Genomic DNA, 10,969 nt, shown 5'->3' on the forward strand with positions numbered 1-10,969 from the left:
TACGAGTTTTATTCACCCCTGTGTAAAGTACAACTCTCATGTGTGGGGAGGCTCCCCACATACAGCTCTTCTCAACAAAGAGGCTTTTCGTCACATTAAATCTCCTCCTCTTACTAGCTCCCTTCAACCTCTGTCTTACCGCCGCACTGTTTCATCTTTATCACCTTTTCTGTTGCTACTTCAATGGTCACTGCTCCTCTGAACTGTCTGCTTGCATCCCTCCACCACAACGGCGGGCGCGTAGCACCGGTCTAGCAACAAACTCTCATCCCTTTTCTGTCCAACTCTCTAATGCAAGATTTAACCATTACTCCCAGTCCTTCACGTATGCAACAAGTCAACTCTGGAACTGTCTCCCTGTTTGTTTTTCCTGCTGCCAATGATCTCCAGTCTTTCAAGCGCAGCATGTCCAGGCATCTCGAAATGAACGGATCTTGAATTTGGCTGTTACCTTGTTTTTGTTTTTTCTTTGAGGAAACAGTTTGCGGCTCCTGACCCTTGGTTCCTTCTTCTTTGCATAAAAAGTACATCCATATATACACAGATATATACATACATATGTATACATATATACATACATATATAAATTCATACATACATACATACATATGTATACATATATACATACATATATACATTCATACATACATCCATACATATATACACAGATCCATATACACATACACACATTATATATATATATATATATATATATATATATATATATATATATATATATATATATATATATATATATATATATATATATATATATATATATATATATATATATATATATATATATATATATATATATATATATATATATATATATATATATATATATATATATATGTGTGTGTGTGTGTGTGTGTGTGTGTGTGTGAAATGAAAAACACCATACAGTCTGAATATATATGGAATGAAACATCAAGAATCGTCCCAAATTTACCTCACGGGTGTCTAAGTATGGATAACTTCATCAGTGAATACAAAATTCCACACACTGAACCTTTATTTACAAAAACAAACGTTATTCCATAAAATTTCCTCTCGCTCTCCATGCCCGGGCCCCTACCGGCCTTGGTGCACGTTGTTTGTGTAACTAGCGAAAAGGATCAGATGAGGCCCATAAATAACACTGCACTTCCGGGGTGCAAGTGTGCACTATAATGTGTATGGCTTATTTTACACCTTACCTACCTTGCACCTCACGCCTAGTTATTTATATCAATGTCAAATCAATCAGTAGGAGGGGGGTGGATGTGGGATGTGTGCGAGAAGTCCAGTGTAGGGGTGGATCAGCCAGAAACACTGCTGGGAGGGATTGGTTTTATAAGTTGTTTTGGCAGGGTAGGACAGGTGGATATGGTGGTGTGGGTGTGTTGGTCGGGGAGAAATGGGTGGAATATGTCATGAATGTTATGAGAGTAAGTGAGAGGATAATAGTAGTGAAAATTTTGTAAGGTGGGAAAATGGTTGTATTTATATCTGCGTATGCTCCACAGGCAGGCTTGGATGAGTCAGAAAAGAATGGATTTTGGAATGACTTAACAAGTGTAGTAAGTGGTATGGGAGATGATGAGATGGTAGTTCTGGTAGGGGACTTAAATGGTCGTATAAGTAAAACAGCTCTGGGATATGAAGGAGTACATGGGGGATGTGCATATGGTAAAAGAAATGAGGAAGAGGAAAGGATACTCGAGTTTGGGGAGGCAATGAACATGATTGTGTGCAACACATATTTTAGGAAAAGACAGAGCAGGTTCATTACACACGAATCAAGGGGAAACAGCAGCCAGATTGACTATTTCCTGGTCAGGAGGGCTGATAGGAAGTTGGTGAGGGACGTTAAAGTTAGAGGGAGCGAGGAGTGTGTGCAGCAACACTAGTTATTGATATATGACATGGTGCTTAAGGAGCGGGTGATGAAAAAGAGGACCTATGCACCGAGGAGGAAAATGTGGAAGCTGAAAAACTAAGCAGTAAGGCATGCCTCCTATGGGGAGATGAAGAGAGTGGTGGCTGAACTGGGAGACGTTGACAGAAGTGTCAATGAACAGTAAAGAGCCGCAACCTCTTCAGAGTTACTGATTTAGTTCGTGGATGGACAAGAGGCCCACCAACACATAAAGGAACCTGGTGGTGGGACGCGGGTGTAGAAGCTGCTGTTAAGGAGAAAAGAAGGCTCTTCCGGGAATGAAAGAAGGATGGTAACAGAGAGGAATGCTTGGCTGCCAAGGGTAGAGCTAGAAATGATGTTTACAGGGCGAAGTTTGAGTCACATGGACTTTTACTTGATAACTTAATCGTGTGGAAAGGATGAACATGATACTTAAGGTGGCAAATCAGATGAAGAAGAGGAATAGGAATATTATAGGTGAGCAGTGTGTGAAGAATGATGAAGGAAAGGTAGTGGTGAACAGTGGGAATATTAACGACGCCTGGAGAAAGCATTACAGCCGGCTGTTGAATGAAGAGTTTGACTAAGACAGGGAAGGCTTGGAGCCAGCAGATCCAGTGTTTGGCCCTTGGCCTTTGACGCTGCTAGTGTGTGCTGGGCAATAGGCAGGATGCAGGCGGGGAAAGCAGTAGGTGTGCCTGGGATGACTGCTGCAATGTTGAAAGCCTCGGGAGTTACGGGAGTGAGGTTAGTCCCTGACCTGATAAATACGATTATATATATGATGTTGTTGTTCCAGATGATTTGCTGAGAGTGTAATTGTAAATCTACAAGTGTAAGGGTGATGCCCCGGAAAGAGGAAATTATAGAGGCATAACACTTTTAGATCAGATAACGAAGGTAAAGGAGAGAGTTCTGGAAGGTGTGATTAGAGAAAGAGTAAATACTGATGAGATATAGTTTGGGTTCATGGCAGGCAAAGGGATCACTGATGCCATATTCATTGTTCGACAGATACAGGAAAAACAAATCAAGGAAAGAGAAGGAAACTGTACTTTGTTTCTGATGTGGAGAAGGCCTTTGACAGAGTCCCTATAAAGGTGGTGAAGTGGGCAATGAGAAAGCTTGGGATCTAGGAGTGGCTGGGTAGGGTGGTTATGGCTATGTATGTGTTCGCACCCAGATAAGGGCGAATGGAGATTTGAGTGATGAGTTTTCCATGAATGTTGGTGTGTACCAGGGGTCAGTTTTGAGCCCCTTGTTGTTTATCATGGTACTTGAAGCCCTCTCACGTGACTTCAGAAATGGACTCCCGTGGGAGATATTGTATGCTGGTTATCTCTGGTGTTGACTGTAGAGAATGAAAGGGAAGTGAAGGAAAGATTTAGGAAGTGGAGAGACGGTATGGGGCACAAGGGCTTAAGGGTAAATGCAGAGAAGACAAAAGTGATGGTATCAAGGACTGGTGGGGGTACTGTCAAAGAAGACTGAGAGAGTGGCCATGTGCGATTTGCCACAAGGGCGTGGGAAATTACTCCACCTTGTGCAGTGTTTGTGATAAGTGGGTGCATAAGAGATGTAGTGGTATTAGAGGTAGACCGCGAGATAATGCTGATTTCATGTGTGCGATGTGTCGGGGAGAGCAGGTGGAGATTGTCAGGCATGAAAGGACTGAACTTGCTGGTGAGTCTCAAGTGTGTGGAAGAGATTTGTTACTTGGGAGACATGTTATGTGCTGGAGGTGGGGCAGGAGCTAGCTCTGTGGCTAGAGTGAGGACTGGTTGGAAGATCAGGGAGCTGTTGCCTCTCCTGACACTGAGAGGGCTCTCCCTCCGTGCTATGGGATCTTGGTATGCAACATGTGTTAGGAGTGTAATGCTGTATGGTAATGAGACCTGGGCAGTAAAGGAAGAGGATATTCGCAGGCTTAAACGCACAGAAATGGCAAGGATTAGGTGGATGTGTAGTGTGTCCCTGAGTGTGAGGCCTGGGGGGGTGGGGGGCTAAGTTTACGATAGAAGAGTTGAGGGATAGGATGGGACTTGAGTGTATTGGTGCTGTGATGAGGAGAAACAGATTGAGATGGTCTGGGCATGTGGAGAAGATGGGGGATGATAAATGGGTGCAGAAAATAAGAAATGTTAATGTTGGGGGTACAGCTGCGAAAGGCTGACCAAGAAGGACCTGGGACGAGGTCATCGAGTGTGACGTCAGGGATAAGGGACTGAATAGGGAAGCTGCCAGAGATCTAACAGCATGGAAAGCCGCTGTTAGGTGACCAAGGCCGACGTATGCAAGGATGTTGGAGGCTTCAAAAAAATAAAGAAACGAACAAAAGAACAAAAATTACAGTCTCAATTTTGCTTCACGAATCACAGTACGAAAATATGTAATGTAAGGGACCATCTGACTCCCTCCCCTTCTGTTAACACCTCTGGCCATACGCTACGAGGCGCTGAGAGAGAGAGAGAGAGAGAGAGAGAGAGAGAGAGAGAGAGAGAGAGAGAATTATTTTCCATAGGCTACATAAATTCTCTCATCTATGTTGCTTATACCATATTAACACCGACACAATTTTCCATACTTAACATACAAGAAAATATCAACGCGACAAATGCACAAATAAACCGGTAAAAGGCAGCTGTTAGGGAGCTTCCACTGTCAACGAGGATTCGACATGGTAAGCTCTAGGGCCCGTAAGCTCTTTAACACCTCTTCCTAAGCGATTTATTTTTGCATATAGATGGTTAAAATCTTTCTGTGCGTTAGTTATGCAGAGTGTGGCGATACTGCAAGGATTTATATAACACAGAAGAGGGTTGTCAGGCGTAATAAGCAAAATAAATCGCTTAGGAAAAGATCTTAGGGAGCTTCCTTTGTCACCGAGATACGTATGGCAAGCACAAGGTGGGAACAGGTAGAGAGGAAGGGAAAAATGGCAGCGATGGAAAGAACGGTGATGTGGTGTGTGGGAAGGTGCCAAGAGGAAGGCTGGGAGGTTAGGCAGGAAGGTAGGCAGACAGGGAGGTAGGTAGGAAGGCAGGCAGGGAGGTTAGGCAGGAAGGTAGGCAGGCAGGGAGGTAGGTAGGAAGGAGGGTAGGCAGGTGGAGAGGTACGTAGCTAAGTGGCCAGGCAGATTATAGAGTGCGAGGCATGAGGAAAATATGGGTTGAGAGAGAGAGAGAGAGAGAGAGAGAGTAGGGGCCGGATGACGAGGGAAGATAAATTAAGTATGGCGTTCTGGAAAAATACACGAGAGAGAGAGAGAGAGAGAGAGAGAGAGAGAGAGAGAGAGAGAGAGAGAGAGAGAGAGAGAGAGAGAGCGACCTTTCAAGCCTTACTAGACACCAGTATAAAGATTTCCTCTCCTCCATCCCCCAGGCCCTCCGGTAATCAGCCGTACAGGAAATTAAGGAGAAGCATCATCTTACATGTCTGAAAAGCCTGAAGGAAATGATACAGGACTGAAAGCCTTGAAGGAAATTACACAGGACGGTAGAAAATAATGACGATAACAAGAGGTATTCTGGTGCGGTTAGGAAGGTTACTAACACCTCTTCCTTACCGATTTATTTCTGATTCTGCTCCGTTACCAAATTCTTATGTGTTATTTATGCAATTTCGATATTAAAAAGATATATGATGCAAAAAAGAGGGATATTAATGGTTAGTTTGGAAAATAAATCAGTAAGGAAAAGGTGCTAGGGAGCCTTCTGACCCTTCGAGAACACGAGCCAAAGACACCAATACCTGATCACATAAGCTCATTATTTTATACTTTATTTCTAAAAAGCCTGAAGGAAATTACATAGGAATGGTGGAAAGTAATAAAAATAAATCAATCAATAAAAATACATGTACTTTGTTTTATAATTACTTGTAAGCGGGTATTTTCTTGATAAGGTCGAACCCAGATCAGTTCTTGCAATCGAATCTGCCTTTGGTGCCTTAGTGACAGAATAACCCAGTCGGAGGAATGAACAGCCTATTTGAATATGCTAAGGTTCAGACAAATACATAGCGCCTTTACTCCGGCCTTACAATGACCCCAAACCCCCGTCAGCTTGGTAAATGGCGAAGTGCAGTCAGGGTGGGGGTTTGGTCTGTCTAGTAACCAAGGAGACTCATTCTTACCTTACAACCACGACTCGTTAAATTTCATGCAACCGCAGCTAAGAATATAAGCTGTGCGAGTGACCACGTTCCATCAGATTAAAATGATGACAACAAAGCAACTACGATATATTATACTGTACGTGTTCTGTCAGCCCAACACGCCACACACATATTAAAAATTGCTGTTCGAAAGTGTTTACATTAACCGCAATCATGTAGTATATTCAGATTCTTTACTTAGACTTGAAAAAAATGTGTGTGTGTGGGGGGGGGGGTAGACATAGAAAGGAGAGGAGGTGTAGAGGACAGAGTGGAAAAGAACAGGGAGAAATTGACACAGAAAAAAAGGAAGGAATATGATGATGAAGGAAAAGACAACAGGAGAAAAAAGAGCATATAACGGAGAGAGAGAGAGAGAGAGAGAGAGAGAGAGAGAGAGAGAGAATGGCTTGAGGAACGAAACAGGAATAAGAACTGAGATATAGATGAAGTATGATAAAAGATAATAATAATGATAATAACAATAATAATAATAATAGTAATAATAATAATAGTAATAATAATAATAATAATAATAATAATAATAATAACAATAATAATAATAATAATAGTAATAATAATAATAATAATAATAATAAGAAGAAGAAGAAGAAGAAGGAGAAGAAGAAGAAAAAGAAGAAGAAGAAGAAGAAGCCGAAGAAGAAGCAGAAGAAAAATAAGAAGAAGCAGAAGACGAAGGTGAGAATAAAAAAGAAAAAGAAGAAAGACAAGAAAAAAGAAAGTCACAGAAGAAGAGACATTAACAGAGAGTAAAGAGAGGAGTTTGTGGGGCAGAAATGAAGGTAGTGCCAGCAGGAAAGGATTGATGAGCAACGTGAGAAGGAGAAATTGGAGGAGCAGGAGGAAATGAGGGGAGGAGAAATGGAGGAGAAGTGAAGAAGGAAGAAAAGAAGAAGAGGGATGAAAAGGGAGGACGATGGAGGAGGAAAGAAGAGGATATAATGGAGTGAAGAGGAAAGACGAAGGAACAAGAATAAAGAGGAAATAAAGGAATGACGAGGGAAAACAAAGGATGAAGAACAGAAAGAGGAGGAAGGAAGGAGGGGCAGAAGAAAGGGAGAAGAATAAAGTGAGGGGGAAGAGGAGCAAGAGGGGGAAGACAGGAGAAGCAGAAGTCGAAGGAAGAGAATGGGAAGAGGAATAAGAAGGGATTACAAGCGAGGAGGAACAGAGGGAAATATAAAGGGAAGAGGTAGAGAGGCATGAGGGAAACAAGAAGCGGGAGAAGTAGGGCATGGAAGGGAGGAGAAAGAGAGGAAGAAAGGGAGGGGGAAGGAAGGAAGAGAAGGAAAAATGAAAAGGGGAGAAAGAGATTAAGGGAGAATAACAGAAAAGGAGGGTGAATAGAATGTTAAGAAGAGATAAGGGAGAAGGGAAGAGAAAGAGGAGGAAGAGAATACAAGGAAGAGCAGGAAAAGTAGAATGTGAATGGGAAGAAGAGGAGTACTAGAGGAGAGGAGGGAGAGAGGGAGGAGAAGAGAGAAGAGACAAGAAGTAAAAGAATGTTGGGAGAGGGGCAAAACAGAGGGAATTAGGAACAAGAAATGAGAGAGAGAGAGAGAGAGAGAGAGAATCAGCATAATAGAACAAGGGCAGGTCGTTCCCTGGGTCGTATCCTCGTTGCTTTAGGAGACTTCAAAGCACCCCTTCCTCGACGCTTTATTTCCCATGTTACACCTTGGTCCGTATTCTTGTCCCAAACACCTGTTCCTAGGCGATTTATTCTGCTGTCCTCCTGTGTGTTATGTAAACCCCAACTAACAGCACCTTACTTTACATACATAACATCTTTCTTCAGCCAGACGCCTTAATCCCGCAAGGGGTGGCCACGAACAAATCGCCTCCATGTACATTTCGCGGCCCTCTCTGCAGCTCACACCCCCTTTCCCTCTCTCATATACCTCTCCACTCCATCCCTCCATCACATCCTCGGTCTCCCCCTCTCTCCCCCCCCCTCCACTTCACTTACATACACTCTCCACGTTAGTTTCTCGCTCTCCATCCTCTCCACATGGCAAAACCACATCAGTGTATTTCTCCTAAGTTTTCTATTACATCCACATCTATACTACAACGCTCCTTCACTTCCTCCTCTGTCAATCAGTCTCTCCATGTCACTCCACATGCTCTTCTCAAATAACTCACTTCCACTGCTCTCACTCTTGACCTGTGTCCTTCCAACAAGGTTCAAGCTTCACTTCCATACGGCAGAGTTGGTATCACAATACATTCATGCATGACTTTTTTCACTTCCATGATCACTTCCCTATTTCTTATCCCTACTTTCAAAGAACCAGAACCTTTCTTCCGTGTTGTACTCTTTCAAGCACTTCACCCTCTAAACTTCCATCCTTACTCATCACACTACCGAAGTACTTAAGTGCACTCACATTTTCCATTTTCTCATCATCCAACCTCACTGTGCATTCAGTGACATCAGTTCTGTCGAAAATCACAACTTTACTCTTCCCTACATTCACCTTTAGGTTCCTTTTCTTACACACACTCCCAAACTCATTCACCACACCTTGCAGCTCCCCTTCCTCTTCATTTAACAATACATTATCATGTGAAAACAACAGAACAGTAAGTTTCCAAACACTGCCCTCTCTCACTAGGGCCACTCCAACATCCACTGCCCTGCCTTGTAAAGTATCTCTTTCATATCCCCATCCATATACAGACTGAACAACCATGGAGACATGACACATCCCTGTTTCAATCCAACACTCAGATAGAAAATTCACTTAGTTCACCATCCACACGCACTGCAGCCTTAGCGCCCTCAGACTCTTCACGGCATCCACCAACTTCCCATTTACTCCATACATTCCTAAAATTTTCCAAAATCCTTGTCTATCCGCTTTGTCATACGCTTTCTCCAAATCCATGAAGGCCGCATACAACTTCTTTCCCTTCTCTATAAACTCTTCCACTAAAGACCTTAGGATGAATATCTGATCTACACAACCTCTTTCCTTCCTGAAACCTCTCTGTTTATCTCCATCTAATTCCTCTGTTATTTCCCTAACTCTGTCAGTAAGTATCCTACCATATACTTTTCCTATTACACTAACAAGACAAATGCTCCTATGAATGTCACATACTTCTTTTTCCCCTTTTCCGTTGTACAGGGGAATAACTATACCAGACTTCCAATCCTCTGGGACTCTTCCTTATCTAATCAGCCATATCTAAAAATAAACCGCTATGGAAGAGGTGCTAGGGAGCCTCCTTAACCAACGAGAATACAAGCCTTTCTCATTATCCTGTGTTGTTTCTCTTATGTCGGAAATTAAATCTTATTCCCTTGTGTTAATATTGCTCTTCGCACATTATATCTTTATTCTCTGGTGTTAATTCTGTGTCACTACTGTTTTTCGTTCATCCTTTTCTTTCTCTGGTGTTAATCCTGTGTTACTACTGTTTTCCGTACATTTTATTGTTATCCTTTGGTGTTAATTCTGTTCTTTTACATATTACATACTGATGCTCCTGTTATTTCTGTCAGTTCAAACATTACATATATTTCTCTCGTGGGTTATGTGTTTTATTTACTTTTTACACATTGGTATTCACTTGTGTGTGTGTGTGTGTGTGTGTGTGTGTAATTCACCGGGTCGGTCAGGATCACTTGATGGTCGTGATCGTCAGCTTTTTACCCTCCCGGAAGGGAGCTGAGAGCTCATATAGTCCGATCTAAGGGCAAGGCTGTGACCTTCACACACGCACACACCCGTCCCCTTGCTCAAAGGGGACAGTAACCACCCACTTCGTCAGTGAAACTTTTCGCAACCTGAGCGAGGCGCGAACTCCCGTCCACCAGTTGGCAAGCGAGAACGTTACCACTGCACCAGCGAGTGTGTGTGTGTGTATGTGTGTGTTTGTGTGTGTGTGTGTGTGTGTGTGTGTGTGTGTGTGTGTGTGTGTGTGTGTGTGTGTGTGTGTGTGTGTGTGTGTGTGTGTGTGTGTGTGTGTGTGTGTGTGTGTGTGTGTGTGTGTGTGTGTGTGTGTGTCCGACTCCAGGCACATGCTTGTCAGCCTGCTCCCTGTGGCCCAGTAGTCCTCTTATATACTGTGAATCCACATGTCACCATTTCGGCACTAACGCCCACCATGCATATTGAATACATGCAAGGGCTATCTCACACACAGGACTGGTGTATCGGTATTAGGGGGAATGTTTTTACGACATGTCTGCGGGTCTCATGGCAGATCAGAAAAGTCTGCCTTAACGAAATACAAATCCTTAAACTGTTCCCTGTCCCAGTACGGATTCGAACTTAGGTCCACTGGGACTGCAGGCCACCTTGTACCGCCCCTGTCACTGCCTCTTAACATACCACTCCAGCTAAATTCAGACCACTTAACTCATCTGGGAGTGAGTCGCTGGAGCCTCTGTTAATATTGTCACCATCGACCCTCTGACATTCGGAACAGCTCTAGTATTCCATTCCGCCGATAAGAAATGATTATACGTATTTCAGAATGAGCACATAGGTTTCACTGTTAATGTTATTTAAATTAATTAGCAGTTCACGTGACCTGGGGGAGTATACACAGATAAGAGAAAAAAGAACAAGGAAGAAAGGAAAGAAGGAAGGCAAGAAAGAAAGAATGAAAGAGTGAAAGAAGAAGAAGCAGAAGAAGAAGAAGAAGAAGAAAAAGGAGAAAGAGGAGGGGATGAAGCAGAATAAGATGCGGCTGATGAATATGAGATTAAATAGAAGAAGGGAGGAGAATAAAGGGAGAAAGAGGAGGAGGGGAGAAGAACAAGCGAAAGTGAAGGAGGAGGCAAAAATTTCGAGGAGGAGGAGGAGGAGGAAAAAGGTGGAAGAAAGAGGATGATGATGAGAAGGAGGAGGAACGAAGACGAAAAAGATGCGGCAC

The sequence above is a fragment of the Coenobita brevimanus genome, chromosome 76 (assembly GCF_032717465.1).
Source record: "Coenobita brevimanus isolate Jiangsu-jjx chromosome 76, ASM3271746v2, whole genome shotgun sequence".
NCBI classification, from domain to species: Eukaryota; Metazoa; Arthropoda; class Malacostraca; order Decapoda; family Coenobitidae; genus Coenobita; species Coenobita brevimanus.